The sequence below is a fragment of the Bactrocera oleae genome, chromosome 5 (genome assembly GCF_042242935.1).
Source record: "Bactrocera oleae isolate idBacOlea1 chromosome 5, idBacOlea1, whole genome shotgun sequence".
In the NCBI taxonomy this organism is placed as follows: domain Eukaryota; kingdom Metazoa; phylum Arthropoda; class Insecta; order Diptera; family Tephritidae; genus Bactrocera; species Bactrocera oleae.
The window spans coordinates 36,474,485-36,495,682 of NC_091539.1; positions in this window are offsets into that span (position 1 = coordinate 36,474,485).

Here is a 21,198-nt window from a genome sequence, read left to right on the forward strand (position 1 = left end):
ACATTTGTTGCTCAAGATAAAATGCACATAAATTTAAAAAAATGTAAAAATACATCAACATTAGTCTCTGGATATTATATCAACCCTTCTGACATACAGCTGAATCTCTTGGGATCAGCCATATAACCTAACGTAACATAACCCTAGATCATAATACAAATCTAATTTTCGAAAACCTGGACACCAGATTCGAATAATTAAAAAAAAACCTTCATGTGTAGAAATTATAGGTTATCATCCATAATGATACATAATCATTTTATCTTTTTGCAGATTTTCTTTGGATTTTGTTTTGGCATGGGCTATACCAAAACCTACCACAATCCAAATTTAATGTCCAGGTAATTGAACAACGCTGTATACATGACTAGCTTACGGCGGATGCCGAAATAGCTACCCAAGGGCGCCAATGTGAAGGCTATATGAAAACTAGGATTAAACAGAGCCAGAGATCATGCTGGTGCTCACCAAGTAGGGAACATACAGACCCTTTACTTTGCATGCTCAGTCCTAGGACCTAGCAAGATTAAACCGTCATCATTTTATCCCACTCCTTATATAATTGGATTTCTTGCAACGTTTTAGCTGATGTGTGGAAAACAATATATTATATTAGTATAATATCTTAAACAAATATCATATGAACTTGTGGTGATTAGATGATAGGTCCATTAAATTCTAATTTTGACCACTTTATAGTTCCGTAAGACTTCACGTAATCACATTTTAGAAACAAGAAAACACGTTAACTTCGGTTGCACCGAAGCTATAATACCCTTCACAAATACATACGTTCCTTAGAAGAACTTCATTCTGTTCGTTCAATTTGTTTGACAGCTATATAATATAATCATCCGACCAAAACAATTTCTTCGGAAATTACATTGTTACCTTAGAAAATAACTCATACCAAATTTCGTGAAGATATTACGTCAAATAAAAAAGTTTCCCATACAAGATCTTGCTTCCGATTGTTCAGTTTGTATGACAGCTATATTCCATAGTGGTCCGATATCGGCCGTTCCGACAAATGAGCAGCTGCTTAGTGAGGAAAGGACAGATCGTTAGCTTAAAAACTGAGGGACTAGTTCGTATAAATACAGACAGACAGATGGACAGACGGACATAGCTAAATCAACTCAGCTCCTCATGCTGATCAGTTATATATATAAATATACATTTTACAGGGTATCCGATGCTTCCTTCTGGGTGTTACAAACTTCGTGGCAAACTTAATATACCCTGCTGATAGTATAGAAACATCGAATTGAAAACAGTTTGCAATGAGGACAAGACCCATTATTGGTCAGAAATGGTTATCCACGTAAATATATCACATAGATAATGAACTTGAAGCCTTCAGAGAACAAGAAAAATTTCCCAAACCGCTTTAGAGGGCAAAAATATTAAATGAAGTTATCAACGTTGTAATCTTTATCGTATTCGCTTTCCTACAGGGTATGTACATAAAAGGGTGTGACACAAATCGATTTCCAATTAAATAGTGTTTCATTTTAATAAATAAATATTGTCATTTGAGGTTATGCCACTTCAATCAAGCAATCATCACTCAATAAAAACTTATGCATATAAAAACAGGTATGTATGTATGCCTTAACACACCAACAGTATCTAAATTGAAAATGGTAAAATAAACAAAAATAACTGCATACAATTCAGTTCAATACCGCAATGTAACGGTACAATAATATATAATTCACACGACCGGCAAAAAATTTCAAAAGAAAGCGAGGAATATTTGATGACAGTATGCGGGAAAAACAACAAACATTTTTTACACAAAATGAAATAAAATAAAAAGACGTAAAATAGAAATGCCGTGATGTGCGGAAAAAAAATGTTGTCGCCGATAATTCATTGCATTACATTACTATAAACACATACCAATTTTGCTCAAGGGAAACAGCGTTCGCACGAATCAATTTATGGTATCCGCAGCATGGTGTTGTAGACCGCAAAGTGACAACCAGCCAGTAAAAAAACAACAGCAGCAATACGATTGACAGCGGAAAGGACCGATAGATAGACGAATGCGTAACTCGCAGAACTGCAAACCTCCATACTCGTATATATTAAGGAAACAGTTACACGCACAACATAATGCTGGTAGCTCAGATTTATGACCAGCAGTGAAAAGGACTGTGTCAGGGACGTCTTAACAATGTTCTGTGACGTTCAGAAGATTTAATATATATTTATATTTTATTATATTTATTATAATATTATAAGAAGATTTAACATATTGCTTTTTATCAAACTCTGCAAACTAAAAAAAAGATAGTATTTGCAAAAATTTCAAGGCTGCCTATAAGAGTGGGAAGTATTCCAGGATACAAACAATATATTCAACAAGACTTCTTTTCAGCAAAGCCGATCATGTTTCGACTATAACTCGCAGAATGTTGGTTTCTAACTGATCAGCCCTAACTTGCTAATACCCATGAAAGGGTCAAACGAGAGTGAACTCACATAATCTAGGGAAGAATTGTTAAGAAAGTTTCTTGGTATGATCATTCTTAAAAGCTCTTCCTGTATTATTAACATATAATATATTGTAACATAATCCAAAAAGTACCAATATCCGGCCTCAGTTTACATTTTTGCTCTGAGTATTTTCCTACCTCATCTCTGATCTCTCTCAGCGAACCATTTAATAAACCAATATATCAATGAGATCATCTAAATTTTACTACTGGGAAATTAACTGCCAACATATCGACAAATAACCTGAGCTTCGAAAAAGCGAAAAAACCAACATATTGGCGGCAATAATTTTGAATTTATATTTGTTTACAGTTATATTTTATTTGCCTAGCGGCTTAAGTGTACGTCGCTATTATGCGTGTAGTGAGATGAGAAGCTTTTGAGACGCTTTGCTCGGATAGCTGTTTGCTATGCGTAAACGTAAATGTACGTAAAGCGTAATGTAAACATATGTATGAAATTTCGAGCAGTCAAGTTGTAAGCGAAACGTCATCACTGACACCAAGCGCGATTGTAATTTCTTCCTCTTCCAGTTACGTTCTCCATGCACCGGTAGTTCTATTCGTTACGAGTTTCCTATACTCTAAGCCAGCGGCTGCCCGTAAGTGCATTTGCAAATTTTAAGCTTTTTGTATTATACTTGTAGCCTTCGGTTATTGTCTGTAGATTGTTGTCTCTTTTCGAGCCGGAACTTTTCCAGTCACAACCCAATTGAGGGAAATGAGCTATTAAAATAAATTTGATTTCTTTTTTTTGGCATAGCTATCTGTTTTGATGTAACCTTTGCATATTATATTCCAAAATTATGTGTAAACGTCTTTACTGCATTATTTCCAGCTAAAGATTTTTGATAAGAAGAAGTTTTCTTAATAGTTAGAGACTTCTTTCTGAGACTCCACAGTAAAATTCAATTTAAGTGGTAGGTAAAGAGCAAATCCGTGGGAACTGGATTCTAGATTAGCTCTTTTACATCACCTAGGAGATAATAATCTTTTATAGTTTTAATCACTTCCTAATCAAAATTTTTTTCACAGAAGATAAAAGCATCTATATCTATTAGATCGTCAATATAATATCTATACTATATACTTGTACATATGTAACTAGTTTCTTTGATAGAAAACATTCTATAATAAAGTTAATGCATTCGAGAGCAAAAGACCATTTACTAATTCCACACTTTACAGAATCGGAACTCTAAATTATTACCAATAGAATTCCTTGGACCTAAATAAGTATATGTATTTTTAACAAAACCTAATGTAAGTAATAAAGAGTTTTTAATTTTAAGCTGAGTATAAGATCCATACATGTTATAAATTAGAATTATGCATACGTGACCGAAGTAAAATCGAAACCAATTTGTTTAAAAGTAAATCAAAGCAAATTTTCGATATCATTATTTTAAATTAAATTTTGTTATAAGACATTGGAGTAATGTAAAAGTAAATTAAAGAAGAAACAGAAGAGTTCAGCCGCTAAAAGTTGGGCAACATAAAAGATTTGGTTACCGTTACTAATTTATTTATCATTTTATGATTTCTTTTATACTTTTTCAGTTAAAAAATTTCTTTTTAAGGATCAGAAGTAATTTGCCGTTAAGTGATGATCCTAATAACCTTGATACTTTTCTTCCATTACTTTTAGATAAAAGTTGTACCGTTCTCCCTGTTCCTCAATATAGATATTTAAATTCCCCGAAAATGTATCCACATGATTGCGGATATGGTTCGAATCTTAAAGTTTGTCAGCATATTTTGGATAATTTCTTCATAATTGGGTGCTTTATGGTTACCTAGGAAAATTTCGATTATCAACACTAAACTTTTCAAACTTCACTTCCCGGAACAGTCATACCTTTGATAAAATCTGCATCTTTGATGAATTGCCGTACTTGGGGACCAACAAATAGTCCACCTTTCAACTTTTCCATACCAAGCGCCGAAAATTTTTTATAAATGTAATTAAAACATTATCCTCCCACGTCCAAGGCTTTGACAAATTGCTTTATCGTTCCTAATTTTATCACGGAATAAATCACTGGAATCATTTTGGGAAAAACACTTAAGAGTAAATGGTTCTTTCACCCTCTTATTCACATCCATTGGTAGACTGTACCGATACCTGGGTATTTAGCGACATTATTGCTTCTGATTAGTCCATGCGAATTACTTTTGAAACGAAAGCCAAATTTTTATTGATTAAAACATGACATTTATGAGCCTAAAGGTGGTTAAAGAGCTTGAGCGAAAAATAGCCGCAGAGCCTTAATTATGACTGGAAAAATAAATTTTATTACTAATAAGCTCATAATTGGTCAAAATATCAAAAACGCAATATCAAAAAAAAAAAAACAAGAGGACATTCTTCAAGTTTGGTAAGATATCCAGGACAAAACAAACCAGTTAAGTATTGTAGAGCTGTGTAATCAGCGGTACAACGTTGATTTTATTACTTGCCTCAGTACAATAACAAATTACGCGGTCTAATTAAAGCGCAAAAAAATTTAGTTTATGCGCTTAATATACAGTTTTCAGAGTTTTCGAATTTGGACGGATTAAAAAATAACACAACAAGAAAACTGTTTTCAGCCACGAATGTGTATTTTTCCATTGTTATGATAGATATGCTTATAAAATATCTTTTGAGTGGCAGTGACCAGTATGAGTTTTTCTGCCAATTGAATTCTCTTTTCCAAAACATATATATAAAATAAACTTGTATATTTCGGTAATGTAAGTAAAGTAAGGGGCCGTCGATTTTAGAACTTTGATGATTGAAAATATATTTGTTATGAAGATAACACGATGTGATTCGTATTTGCTTATTGTATGACGCTTTTGAAGTTCAGAGTTCATAACTTGATTATGCTTAGAAGGAGCTATCACTAGCTCTCTAGTTTATTTCGTTTGCAGTGGAACTGCTTGAAAATGAAGTCAAATTAAAAATGTTATTATTAGGTAATCCATATATGTAGTAAGCAAGGGAAAATATTTAGGCTATCTTCATATACGCGAAAATATCTATATTAAAATATAAAACAAGTAAGGAAGGGCTTAGGTACTCTTGCAGCTTGCCAAAATCTAACCAAGGAAAATACTTTAAGATGTTAGCAAAAATTTATATTAAACATGTAATCGGAATCAAAGCCCGCGAAATGCCTTTAGCTGCTGGCATATACGATTTGCCAATAAATAAAAAAAACAATAAAAAAAAGTTTACTTCGGCTGCACCGAATTTATATAATTTCCTCCACACATATAAAGGTTTCTTAAAAGAACTGGTTCCGATCGTTCAATTTGTATAGCAGCTATAATTTGAAGAATACATTGTTGTCTAAGGAAATAAATCATGCCAAATTTCGTGATGATGACTCGTCAAATAAAAAGTTTCACACACCATCACTTGATTCCATGTGATTCAGTTTGTATAGCAGCTATATGCTACAGTGATTTGACATCGCCCGTTCCGATAAATTATCAACTCCTTAGTAAGGAAAGGATAGGTGCAAAATTTCAGATCCATATCTGAAAAACTGAGATACAAGTTCGCGTATATATAGACATGCAGACGAGCAGACCGACAGATGAACAGACGGACAGACAGATTTTAAAAACACCTTCAAATAAGATATTAACTGGACCGAAAAGACTAAATTTAAAATGCTATATTCAGTTGATATGCAAAACGTCAACCAGAGGATCGGAATTCATTGTATTAAGAATATGAGGAGGTATATATTCTAATTCAGGACCAAACCACATAATTTTTAAGAAAACTAATCCATTAGATTTTATTAAAATGTCACATTTTCACCAACCTGAACGGTTTAGATTCAGGTGGAAAGACGGAAGTCATTATATGCAGCATATTGGAGTATTGATCTGATTTAATCTACTTTTGGCAATACCACATACTACTAAGAAGCCACAGACCAACAAAATTCTGCCAGAATTTCATTTAAGTACCTCACATACCATCACCAATCATATGGAGTGAAGTCAGCAGAATGTTCGAAAGTCCTGATATCAGTTATATTAGGGCTAGGTCAAGTTTTCGCCACATTTTATAAATATTATATTAGGCACAAAGATACACTGTTATGAGTGAAATACGCTCTCTCATTTTCATTGAGGTAACTCACATATTGGCCGATAAGTTATATGCGGTCACCCGGAACTCGAAAATGTATATATTAGGTATATGAGGTCTAAGGGAATAGGGATATCAAGTAAATGATACCTGTCGAGTCTAGTTGAAATCGGTCAATCAGATCTTGAATTACGGCTTTTTACCTAAATGTGGGCGGTGCCACGTCCATCGTCCAATTTTGACCCCGGATTCTATAAATCCCACTTGCATTATCCTGTAAAATTATATGCCTAAGGCGCATTTATTTATAGACTTATAACACTTTTAGCAGTTTTAAAGAAAACCGTTATATGGGGAGTTGTGAGGGAGTTCACTCCTCCATTTTCACACTGTCGTAGGAGTTGTCGAAAGGATTTATCCTGTGCATGTCTGGGTGAAAAAGCATGAGTTGATTGGGAGACATATACTTAAAACTTGTTACTGGGCGGTATAAAGCCCACGTTTTAAAGATTATTAAATCTCAGGTGCACTTCTACTATGCGATACGTTGCACCAAACTACAATTTTGTATCTTAATTTTTACTCAAATTACACACGGATACAGAGACAGACGGACGGACAGCCATCATCCTGATCATTTATATATGTAACATATTTATGTATTATCTATATCTATTTCGATTAGTTTTAGGTGATACAAACTACCGTTAGGTCAACAAAAGTATTATACTCTGTACAACATGTTGCAAGAGTATAAAAATAGGTAATTGCACATACGAAGAATGTAAATCACTTCAACATCTGGATCGAAGATCCCTATTGAAAATCGCTCTATCTCCTTAATGTATAAGTTTAATTTTATTCTCATTTCTATTTAACGGCTTAATAATGTTAAATTAAGAGTAAATTGTCCGTTAGAATTTTCTTTGACTTTGCAATATTGGCTTCTTATGCCAGATTATGCGTTATAATAATATAAATAACACTTTATTTATCCAAACATGATTTGTCAAAGGCAATATTTTTCGTTACCCTACTCGACTAAGCTAATGACCATTGAACCTAAAGCAATTTCCAGCGACAACGAGTACTTTGACAATTCACGCTAATAAAGCAGTCAATGACGTTTCACAGACATAAACGAAATTAATACCGCTAACTTTAGCACGAAAATTGTCTGACCTTTGAACTCTGAGGTGAAAAACTGATGCTTCGAACATTTTTTTTCTTCAGCAAAAGGCCACAGGACGAGAAAATTAGCGCTGTAAACGGACACCATTAGGTGTGTAAGTGTGTTTATACATACATTGTGCTCAAAGCGCGGTCGACCGTGAATTTAATTAATTGTAATCGTTAATTGACTTAACAATGCTGTGGGTGAGCAATTTAATAAACTTTGAAGTGAAATTGCTAACTGTGAATTTATGATAAATTCAACAATGAATAGCTCTGATATTCCCGAAAGAAAATTTGAAAAATTAACTCAAATGTACTTGTATTAGAAACAAGAAAGTAAAATATTGATTTATAAGAAATATGAATTGCTACTAAATTTACCCTCCACCTAATGAACCAACAAGAAAACCATTGCCAATAGATTATAAGCAGTGATACCTTCAGATTAAAGTTTACAGAATTTAGTAAAGTAGCTCTCTGATTCATAATTTTGCGCCTTCTATTTCAAAGTAACCCAAAATACTTTCAAGAAGTGCATATTCATATAAAATTAACGCAACAATGTTAGAGACTTCAACCTTAATGAATCGTACTCAATAGATATACTTAAATTAAATGAGACCTGCGGAATCTTTATTTGGATACCCGTATTAATATACAAGTATATGGACCTCATAACGAGAATATGGAGCCAAGGTAAATCACGCCGAAGTTTGTTTTTTTAGTCGCTTCGAATAGCCGCTGTTTTGTGAGAATCGAAACAATAAATGTAAACTTAGCTAACTTTGATAAATTGTTAATAAATAATATCTCTTTGAGTGTTGGCTAATACTTTTTCTAATTTTCTGAAACAAGAAAGGACACAAAGCGATTTGTCTATGCACCTATCTACGTGCTTTGCGTTGTCACAACCAACGACAAAAGCTGCTTTGTATGAACTTGCGCTTATCGTAAATAAATGAATTTGTGCAAATGAATTAATTTATTCAAAAACGGTATTTTATGAGCGTTAGAAAACTTAATGGTCTGATTAGCGAAACATAGCAGAACAACGCATAGCAATGAAACCGTTACATAAAGATTCTGTTATATGAGTTTTGTGTATACTCAATTAGCCGACACTTAACATGACAGAACAGAACATAAAAGTCTATTGAATTTTAATTTTCATGTTATAAAATAAATTAAATGGATAAATTCACAACCATATTTCCAACCTTCTCTGAGATATTTATTTAATATTGAACAAGAAAAAACGTTAACCCTTATTCGCAAACCCTTAGTCCCCGAGACTCATGCCTCATAAAAAACACATTTTTTTACTCTAGATACCGCACGTTCGTAACCCTATAAATAATTCTGCTGAAAAAAAAAAACCAAATGGGTCGAGGAGCATGAAAAAGGAAGAATGCTTTGAGCGTTTAGGACCTTCTCCAGATTGTATTTCCGAAGTATTTTCGGACATTGGTCATGCTGATTTCATTTCAACTGACCATGATACTGCTACAGAGTATTCAATAGTCATAGCGAGGATGATGGTGAAGAAGAGCAAATGACAGATTATAATTATATATATGGTAGATTCAAATAGTCAGTGAACCCTCAACCGATAATGGAAAACCTTAGCCCGGTAGTATGCTTAATTCAGACATGTGGAATTTATTACTTACTTGGACTAACAAAAAAATTTAATAACTGAATCCACCACAGCTGAGTATACCAGAAGAACGAAGTTCACCCGAAACTGATTAATTACCCAGGAAACAGAGAAAGTATTGTTTTACTGGCAAAACTAAAAAAAAAGAACCAAAACTTCACTTCCAAACAACCAATTTGTTTCACATGTGCCAAAAAAATATGTTTGACATGTGCTTCAATTGACTAACTTCCCCCGTTGCACGATTTTTTATTTTGTATGAGGAGTAAACCTTGTAAAAATTATGTTATTTCTTAATAAATATGTTATGTTTAAGTGAAATACATAAAATCATTTGCTTACCTTACACCAGTTTTATGATTTATTTCGATTTCATTATACCTATATTATACTTGTATTATATATTATTTTCTAACATTTTTACATGATCTCAGCAAAGTATCATAAATATGAATGTTATGTTAAGTTTAAACATGTTTTTGGTATTACTGTATGATTTAAGATCTGAAAATGTACCTTTTAATTAAAAAATAATACTTTTGGTGGTTTTTTTCTTAATATCACCGAGACTCAGGGTGGTGGTGTAAGTAATTTTTCCCAGGCCGTGCGATTAAGGGTTTACTTTGGCTACATTAAAACTATAATACCCTTCCCGGCTGCATTTTTTATAGCATAAAAAGATATTAAAACATATTTACCTTGATTTTTATCGGTCAAAATTCGTAAAAATCAGTGAGAAAAAATGTACTAAGAATTTTTTTCACTGCATTGGGTGTGAAATAAAAATTTAAATAAGTTTAGTTGGGTACTTTCATTATTGAGCATACGTGAAACTATATTTATATTTAGTTAATTTTGCATATGTATAATACGTGTTTGTGTTAATATGGGTATACAGTGGCCGTCAAGTATAACGAATTTTCGGCTTAACAAACCATCAAATATTGCGAATATCGCTATAGGTTTAATAATATTATTTTTTTACAGTTTAGCCCGGCTGAAGGAATTCATAGCGCTCCACATCACGTTAATCACCTCACCACACTTTTTGATCACAGCAAAACATATGATTCGCTATATTTGGCTACCACTGTAGTTATGCGGCACAGAGCATACAAACTTTCAATTACTCTGCTTATGTGAATGAAAAAATGAAAGCGGACCTGCCGCAAGCAAAGAAAAACAAAAGTTGAATTTAGCACAAGTTTAAGCAACACGTAGCAAGCATTATACAACTTCATACAGATGAAATGTACGTATGTATATACTAATATATGTATATGGTTTCATGATGTGGCAGAAAAAATCTACCGTATTCCGTCTGCTACAGCTGCAAAAGTATAAGTGGTGCACATTGGTTGCTCGCCTTTCACAAATACCTGCTTTTAATATGAAATTGAATTGAATTGCCAAGCGCAGACACCACTATATATATATGCATATATATGGACATATGTTTGCACGTGCTGCCCTAACCACATAACTGTGAATGTGTGAATGCAAGTGTGTGCACCTGTGATTACAGCTATTTTGCCAAAGCAACTCCACTGATACTGCTGAATTGTCCAATTAGATTCCATTACAGCTAAAGAATTTAATTTGCAATGGCACACACACACACACAGATATATATATATATATGTAAACGTATATACATATGTATATAGAGGTGTTTTATCAGCTAATGAATTTTTAGTTGCATTCCTTCGGTTTCTAGGTGCAAATTTGATAATCAAAAGCGATACCACCTACAAGCAATTATTGCTAAGTAGTTTAAGCGTACGCTTGAATTGCTTTGTATTCCTTTGCTTCAACTGCCAGCAATATTTGGTTGCTGCTAAAATAAATCTCAAGGTACAAATGTGTTGATGGGAATTTAAAAGAAAACTCAATAACTTCTGGAATATTTTTGCAGCATTTAAAAGCTTTTTCTCTCCCTTTTAACAGTGAAGCGAGTCCTCAATGAAAGCAAGCTTTGTACGACGTGCTTCCTTAGTCTCACAGACTTTTCAGCCAATTCTAACCCCTGTGTCATCGGTTATTCGAACATAATAAGAACGGAAAGTTTGTTCTAACTCCGCTAGAACTGCTGAATGTCATTAATTTTCACGCAGATATCAGACAAAATTTCAACTCCCTTTCGTGCTGTAAGATTATGTTTTTATATTTTATGAAAACATTTGGACCTTGGTAACCTGCTTTTTTAATTCGCCCTGGCCTAGATTTCTATGAGCCAGTATTACAAGCTTTTCGTTATCATATTTGCCTTGTTCGACAAACCGGCTTTTATATCTTGAAAAGGATCCTTAAGTTGCTACGAAAGTAGTAACACCCAGAAAAAAAAACGTCGGTATATAAATGATCAGCGTGACGGTTGATTTAGCCATGTCCATACGTATACGCGAACTAGTAGTCAGTTTTTGAGAAATCACTCTGAAATTTTGCGCACGTCCTTTTTTCCCCCAAGAAACTGTTCATATGCCGATATCGAATCGAATATAAGATATAGTTGCCATACAACTGACGGATCAAACTTAAGTCCTTGCCTGGAAAAGTTTTTTAGTTGATATCTTCATAACATATGGCATAGATTACTAGGTAGCGCTACAATATCAGAAAAAAAAGGTTTAATCGGACAACTAGAGCATATAGCTTGCGTACAAACCGTCCGATCAAAATCAAGTTACAGTTCTTTTTACACCCTGTTATGCTATAAAAATTCACATGTAAAGGGTATTACAGTTTCTGTGCAGCCAAAGTTAACTTTTTTCTTGTTTTTTGTTATTTCCGATCGCAGCTTAGCTATATGATTAGTAGCTTATATTATATTCCTCGGAATAATTTTTCAGATCCGTTTGCATTAAAATATGATTACAGAGCCCATACACAAAGAGAGACAAGTGAGGCACCATTGTTCACTAATAAACTACTAATAAAAGTGTACCGAACATTGACTCCAAAAAATAGCAGCAAAATTCTAGGAATGATTTCAACAATTCAAAGCTTAGCTTTCTTTCCTTTATCTAGCACTAGCAGATCACTCCATTTGCAATCCCACCGGAGAACCGCTTCGTAAGGAGCCAACTGCGCGATTGAGCCACGCTACACTTTATTTCCTGACATTGCCTCCCCTCCCGCATCCCACGACACATACAAGTACATCGCATATTATGTTGCAGCCTAGCCGAGCGGGTTGCCGTTCACCACGCGACTTTTTACTAATACCTACATTTTTAATTCGTGATATCTTTCAAATGGAAGGACCGAATCGAATAACTCAAAAAGTTATATAAAGATATCGAATCAGTTTTGAATATGAAAAAAACTAATGATTAATACTAAGGTAAAAATAAAGAGCTTTCAAAACCCTGCTTTAGTCGATTAGTCTCAGAATTTTGTCAGACGTTTCGCCAAGAAAGCTCGTTAATGGACAAGAGCGCTGGTCCAGTTCATATGAGAGTTGGGTCTACTTAGCTAGTTTTATATTAACCATGGTCTCCGCCGCACCATAGTCGCTGCTTAACTATTTTTTAGTATATTTTTTTAGTATTTTTGCTTTTTTGTATTTACTAATAATTCTCGTTACATTTTTCAGTTTTCTAATTTACTTTTTAGACATTACTATAATTATAGAGAAATTGCTTCTCTAACTCATAGTTACATCTTCACATATGTATATGGATTTATGCTGAAAGCAAAAATTTACTTCAGAATATCAGTTATCTCTTGTTTTGTGAACATTAGCTATGTTTTCTTATTTAGACTTCCTTCTTCTTCGGTTTGAACTTTTGTCGTCATTGATTTGCAATCAACTAATTAAATTTAAATAGTCATTAAGCAAGAGAAGGTGATAAAGCATGTGAACATACTCACAGTTTGAACTAGAAGCATATGTAGCTGTCAAGCATGCAAACGTATTCGAAATAAGCACTAGTAAGGCACATAGAAAAGTTCGATTTGCTTCTGTCTTATTAACCCATTTGTTCTGAAATTTTAACACGGAACGCTCTGGAAAATATTCCTTCTTAATTGAGTGACGTGCATGCCTAAACAATTCAGGTTTAAATCCGGAGGCAGCCATGTGTTTCCGGAGTTTTTTTTGCTCCAACAACCTTGTTTCGGATTCCGACAAGCGCAGCTAGATTCAGAGGTTTGGCCGTAAATAATGAGATTTAGAATTTTAGTCCTATTATTGTGAACCGTATGTATTTACACAAACAAAATCTCTTTCGCACCACAAACGCTGCTTCAAAGTTTAAATCCTAAATTTTATTTAAGTCATCACAAGAACAAAGATAAGGCTTTGCCTTTGCAGAGATATCAACGAATCGGAAATGACCACCCATTATCGAACATACACATAACCGTTAATCACACTTCATAGTTTTTTTGTAAACGAGATCAAGACAAAAAGCAACTTACACCGGAGAAATCCCGTTTTTTTCAATGTGAGCTGTATTTTATGGTATTTTTTACTTAAGCCAGCATTCAATTTATTACAAGACCGTGGAGTTTCACAATAGCATGCTTTGTTTTCCTCTATAAATATTATGATTAAATCTTACTCAGGAAAATTCGGTAAAAACACCGCCTTTAAGGTTTGAAGTACTATAATATTTTAGAACTGTTGAGAATTAAATATGTTGATATTATTCTGCAGATGCATTTTTGTGTAACCTGTTTGAAAAAGAACACATCGACTTGATTAAAATTTCACGCTCCTTCTCCACAATTCGCAAAGTTACCGAGTGTTTTATAACAAGTATGGTAAAACAATTTTGACTTATGCTGAAAGGAGAGAAACACTATTGTACAAAACTCGCCACTCTCACAATATTAATAGTGTAGACGAAACTTGAGATTATGGTCGTTAGGATCGCAAATATCTCATATCAAAGTTTTGACTATTGCGAATCAATCTTAGTGTTGACCAAAATATTTACTCATGTCAAAAATCAATTTTATGCCAACATTTTTTTTTTAATTTTAATATAACGGGTTATTGCACGAAACTCGGTCAGTTTGAAAGAGAATACCATTGAGTTTTGCTGCGTGCAAATTACTTTACCCTTTGTTAAGAACACATGCTGATTTAAATTAAATTAAATTTCAGAGAATGCTACAATAATACAACATAACAACAAATTCGTATAAATATGGGGAATACAAGAACAACAACATCGAAATTAGTAACATGAATGAATAATAAAGTGAGCGAATGAATGCGAAAATAGCAAAACGGAACGATGCTGCGGCTTTTTGGGGAATTACTAAAACTAGTCAATGGTTTTATATTTAACCGGTTTTTGCTTACAGTGTAGTGGATAATGTATTGTAATGATTCTAGCTGTTATATTTTGTTTGCAATTTCAATTTTCGATTTTTTAATTACATACCATACATACTTGTATATGGTATAAATGATTAAGATGGCGAGTTGAGTTGAGTTTCGGGTGACTGTCTATCCGTCCGTCCGTCCATCTATCCGTCCGTGCAAGCAATAACTTGGGTAAAAATTAAAATATCTTAATAAAACTTCATACACATGTTCCTTGGCACACAAGAGGAGTTGGTATTGCAGATGGGCGGAATTAGTTCATTGCCACAGCCAAAATGTGTCGTTAGCCGAAAACATAGTATTTTATGACTAAGCTACAAATCAAGATACAAAATCGTTAATTGTTGCAAGGTATCGTGATAAAAAGAGGCATCTGCTTGTGAAAATTCACGGTAATCCAACTGAGCTTGACTTTCACTATTTTTGATACACACATTCACAAATCTGATTTTATTGTATATGTAAAATAATATCGTATTATAAAACTTTAATCGGTACTTTCAGCGACTTTTTGGACGTTTTTGTATGAAATTAAGGAACTTGAAGCAGTATGCAATTTCTTAGACGTTTTCGAGTTAAAAGAAATAATTTTTTAGATTCAAAATACAGATAAGGCAAAATTAAAAAGCCTAATATTTCCTTAAAAGTTTTCCGCAAAACAACTTGTTGTTCACATAGCATTAGCAGCTACTGTATATTTCATTTCCGTGTACGTGGGCTTGTGCATATATTTTATTGCATTCATATGCTACGCTATTCTACTACAATGTATATAATCACATGCCCGTAGGTGGTTGCACCAACCCACTGACAAATAAAAACAATAACAACAAGAATTTTCCAAATAAATAATTACTTGTTTCGTATGCAAATGACAACAGTATCGATATTGGAATAAAATTTGCCGAACTGTATAGGCTAAACAAGCAAAACAAATGAATACTCAAAACAGAATTCAATATGTTTTCCCCAAAAAGGCACCTCAATATAGAGGGTGGAATACTGTTGCAGCAAGCACTTAATCGAATTTAATATTATAAATATAGAAATATACCGCCAATGACAAGAGGTGTATCGTCGGGAATAGCAAGCAAGATCGGTAATAACTTGTTGGTTATTTATAAATGTATGATCAACCATATCTTAAACGGTTACCTTATTTACCTAAACTATACATGATGACTAAAATATCTTATGAACATGGATCTCTTTCTATTTTCAGTACAGTCAGTCAGTTAGAGAGTAAACCTATTAAGCTTATAATTCCGAGTATGAAAACCCTATCCTTAAAAAACTAACAGAGATTTTAAAGAAACATATTATATCATAACATATTATCACATTATATATGAAGGAAAACTAGAGAAAAGTTTAATCGATTTACTCTAGTAAAGTATAAGCGCCGGATGAGGTCCAAACTGAGTTGGGTTTAATATTTATATATATATATTAAGTTTTCCACGAAGTTTGTAACATCCCTATAAAATATATGCATAAATGATCAGCGTGATGAGCTGATATCCTATAGCAGTCATATAAATTGAAAAATCGGAATCAACTTTTTGTAAGGAACCTTGGCATTTGTGAAGTGTATTACAGATTCGGCGCAACCGAAGTTAACGTTTTTTAGTTTTAAGCTACTTTTAGCTAAAAAATAATAATAATGCCCAACTATTGTACTTAAAAAGTTATCAAAAAACTATGAGAAGAAAGGTGAAAATTACCTTTATGTGCGAAGTAATTAGCTACCCAACCTATTTTCTTTTAGTTATGTTTTAAAGAGAAAAAATTGAGCGTTGTCTAAAAATACCCAAGTACTTTTCTTATTATGAAAAGGAAAACGAGTAAATAAACTTGTTTTTTATTGTTTTAAGCTATTTGTATCAGTTATTTTGTACGTATACATAGAAAACAAATAAGGAACGGCTATTGTAAGTAATATGAAAGTTGAGGGTAGTATTAACCCGATTTTATCAATTTTTGCAAGTACTACAAACTACTAACATGCCACATTCATAAAATGAACACTGTTTCATTAAGGTACCTCACTTACCATCATCAATCATATTGAGTAAAGTCAGATGAATGTTCGAAAATACTGATATTAGTTACATGGGGGTTAGGTAAAATATTCACCCGATTTCATCCATTTTAGGCGCAAAGATACCTTGTTATAAGAAAAACAAGCTCTCTCATTTTCATTGATATAACTCACATACTAGCCGATATATACGGTATAAAGTCACCCGGGAGTTCAAAAATCTTTATATTAGGTATATGAGGGCTATAAGAAGTATTGATCCGATTCAGCCCATTTTTGACACAAAAACCAAACTAATATGGAGAGTTTCATTTATTTTTATACTCTCGCAACCTGTTGCACAGAGTATAATAGTTTTATTCACCTAAAACTAATCGAGTTAGATATAGGGTTATATGTATATAAATGATCAGGATGAAGAGACGAGTTGATATCCGGGTGATTGTCTGTCCGTCCGTCCGCCCGTGCAAGCTATAACTTGAGTAAAAATTTAGATGTCTTAATGAAACTTGGTACACATGTACATCTTGGTGCCGTAAGACTGTTGGTATTGCAAATGGGCGTAACCAGACCACTGCCACGCCATTATTTAAAAAGCAGGCGTGGTCCTGCCCCCTAATAGTTTTAATGTAACTATCTCCTAAACCGCTAAAGCTATACTAACAAATTTCACCGAGAACAAATGTTTTTAGCACCTCTATCAACAGTGTGAAAATGAAATCGAGTGACAGCCCCGCCCACTCCCCATATAACGGTACTGTTAAGAACTACTAAAAGCGCGATAAATCAAGAACTAAACACACCATAGACATTAAATTGTATCTTTAAGATAGTATGAGATGACTTTAAAGTAACCGCGTTCACAATTAAACAGTAGGAGTGAAACCGCCCACTTTTAGGAGAAAACCCATATCTTGGGATCTGCTTAACCGATTTCAATCAAATTTGGTACATAACATTCTTCTCATATTTCTATGTTATAGTGTGAATAATAATGGGCGAAATCGGATTACAACCACGATTATTTCCCATATAACACCTTTTTAATTCCATCTGATTTGTTCACTTTTCACTATGCAAATACTTTGCGTGAATAATACGTTTAAAGTATGCCACCTTGTGACCAAAAATTGCTGACTTTTTATCGAAAATATCGATCAATGTGTAAGATATAGATTTGAAATTTATATAATAAAATAAATAAATGAAAGTCTCGATAATAGTATGTCTTTGTGTCAAAATTGGGTTGGAGCGGATTAATACTTCCTTTAATATAAAACCTGAAGTAATTTCCCGGGCTTTGATCCTTGCAAGTTTAAAATGTTCAGTTACACCCGAACTTAGAACTTCCTTACTTTTCAAATTGGGTGTTTTTATTTTTTGTTTCATATATATTTTATTTAAAGCAAAATGGCAACCCTCTATAATTAAAGTTTTGTTATAAAACTTGTTTTAGTTTTTTCTTTTATTGCTTGTGAGTACTGTTTCATTAAATTCTTTCTCTATTAAATTTTAATTAATTTTTCAAATACTCTAGATAATTAGCTTTTAATAGATCCCTTCCAGCTAAGTAGCTTGATAGATTAACGGTAATTCTAATGAGAAAAAAAGAAAGAAATTCATTGTAGATTGAAACCCATCAGAAACGAAAGATAAAATATGTTTTGGACTTTGAAGGTAAGTTTTCACCAAATTTCGTGAAAGGAAAAATTATGTACATGATAAAAATAAAAAACCCAAAAACAACAATTTTTTACATAATTATTGAGGGTATAAAAAAAAAGTCAATAATAAACGGAAGTTGTAGATCTTTTAATTACCCATAATCAAGATAACCCGTTTTTAACCATTAAAAATTCAACCCCGCCCCTCCCTTTCCTTTGCGTGACTTTAAATCGCCCGTAAATTATTTTCTCTTAATGTTTATTATCTTATATTTCGTTTCCGATGGGTTTCATTCAACTATAAATTTTTTATTTTTTTATTTGATAATAATTTGTATATAAATATATAAGAAAAAAATTATTATATTTTGAGCGCTATATACATTAGGGTGGGTAAAAACAAAACGAATGTTTATTTTCGCTTGGTAAATTTAACTTAATTTAGTTGAGAAATCATATTGCTATTTAAAATACCATAAAAGCAACAATAAATTCACAATATAGCAAACATGAAATGAAAATACTTGATTATTCACAGTTGTGCCTGTCAGTTGGTAAATACGTTCCAGAAAAGCAAATGTAATTCTCAAATAATAATCCCACATATTGTTTTCTCTTTTGCTTTGCAATATAATATGACAATGCAAATTCATGTGAAAGTAAGGAAAATCAAAATATATGTTAGCCGAATAGTTTTGGGTTTTATAAAATGTCACAGCCCATTTACAATGTCATCACAAATGCAGCATATCACACATTACCCATCGGTGCGCATCTGCTTTCGGAGAATGTCCATCAAAATGGCATCAATATCGAAAAAAATATTAGCTGTCATTTAGAGTGAATCGTGCCTGCATCACTATGCAAATATTAAGTAAAATATTTTATCTGAAAAGCAGAAGCATCAAGAACGAGCTTGAAGCTATTGAAGTATATATATATATATAAATACACATCATTACACACACATCACGTTATCCATATATCATTAATTAAATTAAAGTTCCCACACTGTTGGATAAATATTTAGATTACTGCATTATAGTATATTGAATAGGTACTTGTATAGGCGTTTTTAACCGGAACCTAATTTAACCCATTTAAACCAACGGCCTCTAAAGATATCACTATTAATGCATATAAGGTATTATTATATATTTCTGTGACCCTCTAATCATGACATGTTCACTCGATTCCCCCTTGAATTTGATTGCCTTTTTCAACAATACTTATGACGGCTTTGCTTTTAGTTTTGGTTCACCGTATTAAATCCTAATACAAAGCGTTTGTATTTTCCATATAAAGTAAAAAACCAATTGAAGTCCTTTGCTACGATATCTGTTAAAAATATGATTATATTTGAAACTTGTCCGGAAACCATTTTTACTTTAGAAGGATCGAGGAGGTCTTAATACCTTTTTTGAGTTTGTTAGTGCGACTCCTTAGATGAAGTTCATAGTATCATAAGATAACTTTTTGTATGTGGTGATTTAAATTTTCGGAAATCACCCTTATTAGTCGAATTTCACAGTATTTCCGCAGTGAACGTTAGGATAAATGCTTAGCAGCTAGCTCCATATACCATACATATATATAATATGTTAACAAACAAAAATGTTATTTTCGTAAATTTCACTACGCTTGTCATCACTGTCATTGCTTCATTGCTATCGATCGGGAAGCGCTGCACGTTTTCAATATATCTTTCTAATAGGAGCATTGCACACTTTGCCGCCAACTCGTGCATTGAAATATGCATGAAATGCCGAAAATTCATATGGAAAGATGAGCAATCTGCGATTTTCAATCAACTGCAGTGTGACCGTTGCCCCATGACCCTATTTTATCAACCAGCGCTATAAATTGCATTGTCGGCAACGAAAATAAATGTGGAAAAAACTTTGCCCCATGACCGCCAACCGCCAACCTCATTTGATTTATTGGCAAATGTCATTTATATGCATTTTCTGCCTTTTGCGGCAACGACAGAAATTGCGCAAAAGCTGTGAAAGTGCATTGGTGAAAACTTTCTTCAAATCGATTTCTATGCGAAAGTTTCGCTACAGAGCAATAGACGACTGTGAGCTGTTCATTGATTCGAGAAGTGCTTGGGTGCCCTACCGTCAACTTTTATAAAACTTTTTCACCAAAAATTAGTATGAAGCGACGAAGAAGAAAATTCGAAAAGTGACATAATACAGAAGCTACATATACATATATGGTAGATATGTGTATATATAGTATTTCAAAATAAATCGGAAATTTTTTAAGTAAGCCACCCTCTTTGTTTTGAACGACGGCTTTAAGTTTTACACCGAAGCACTTTACTCCCATCGTTCAGTTAATATGACAGCTATATGCTATAGTCGTCCGATCTATACAATTTCTTCGGAGATTAGATTAATGCCTTAAATAATAATACATGATAAATTTCATGAAGATACCTCGTCAAATGGAAGAGTTTTCCATACAAACACTAGATTCCGATTGTTCTGTTTGTATGGCAGCTATATGCTATAGTGGTCCGATATCGGCCCTTCCGACAAATGAGCAGCTTCTTGGTAAGAAACGGTCATATGCTATATTTAAGATCGATATCTCAAAAACTGAGAGACTAGTTCGCGTATATATAGACGGACAGACGGACGTGGCTAAATCACCTCAGCTCATCGATGTTTCCTTCTGTTCAAGGTATAAAAACCAGCTAGGTACAGCCCATATTACC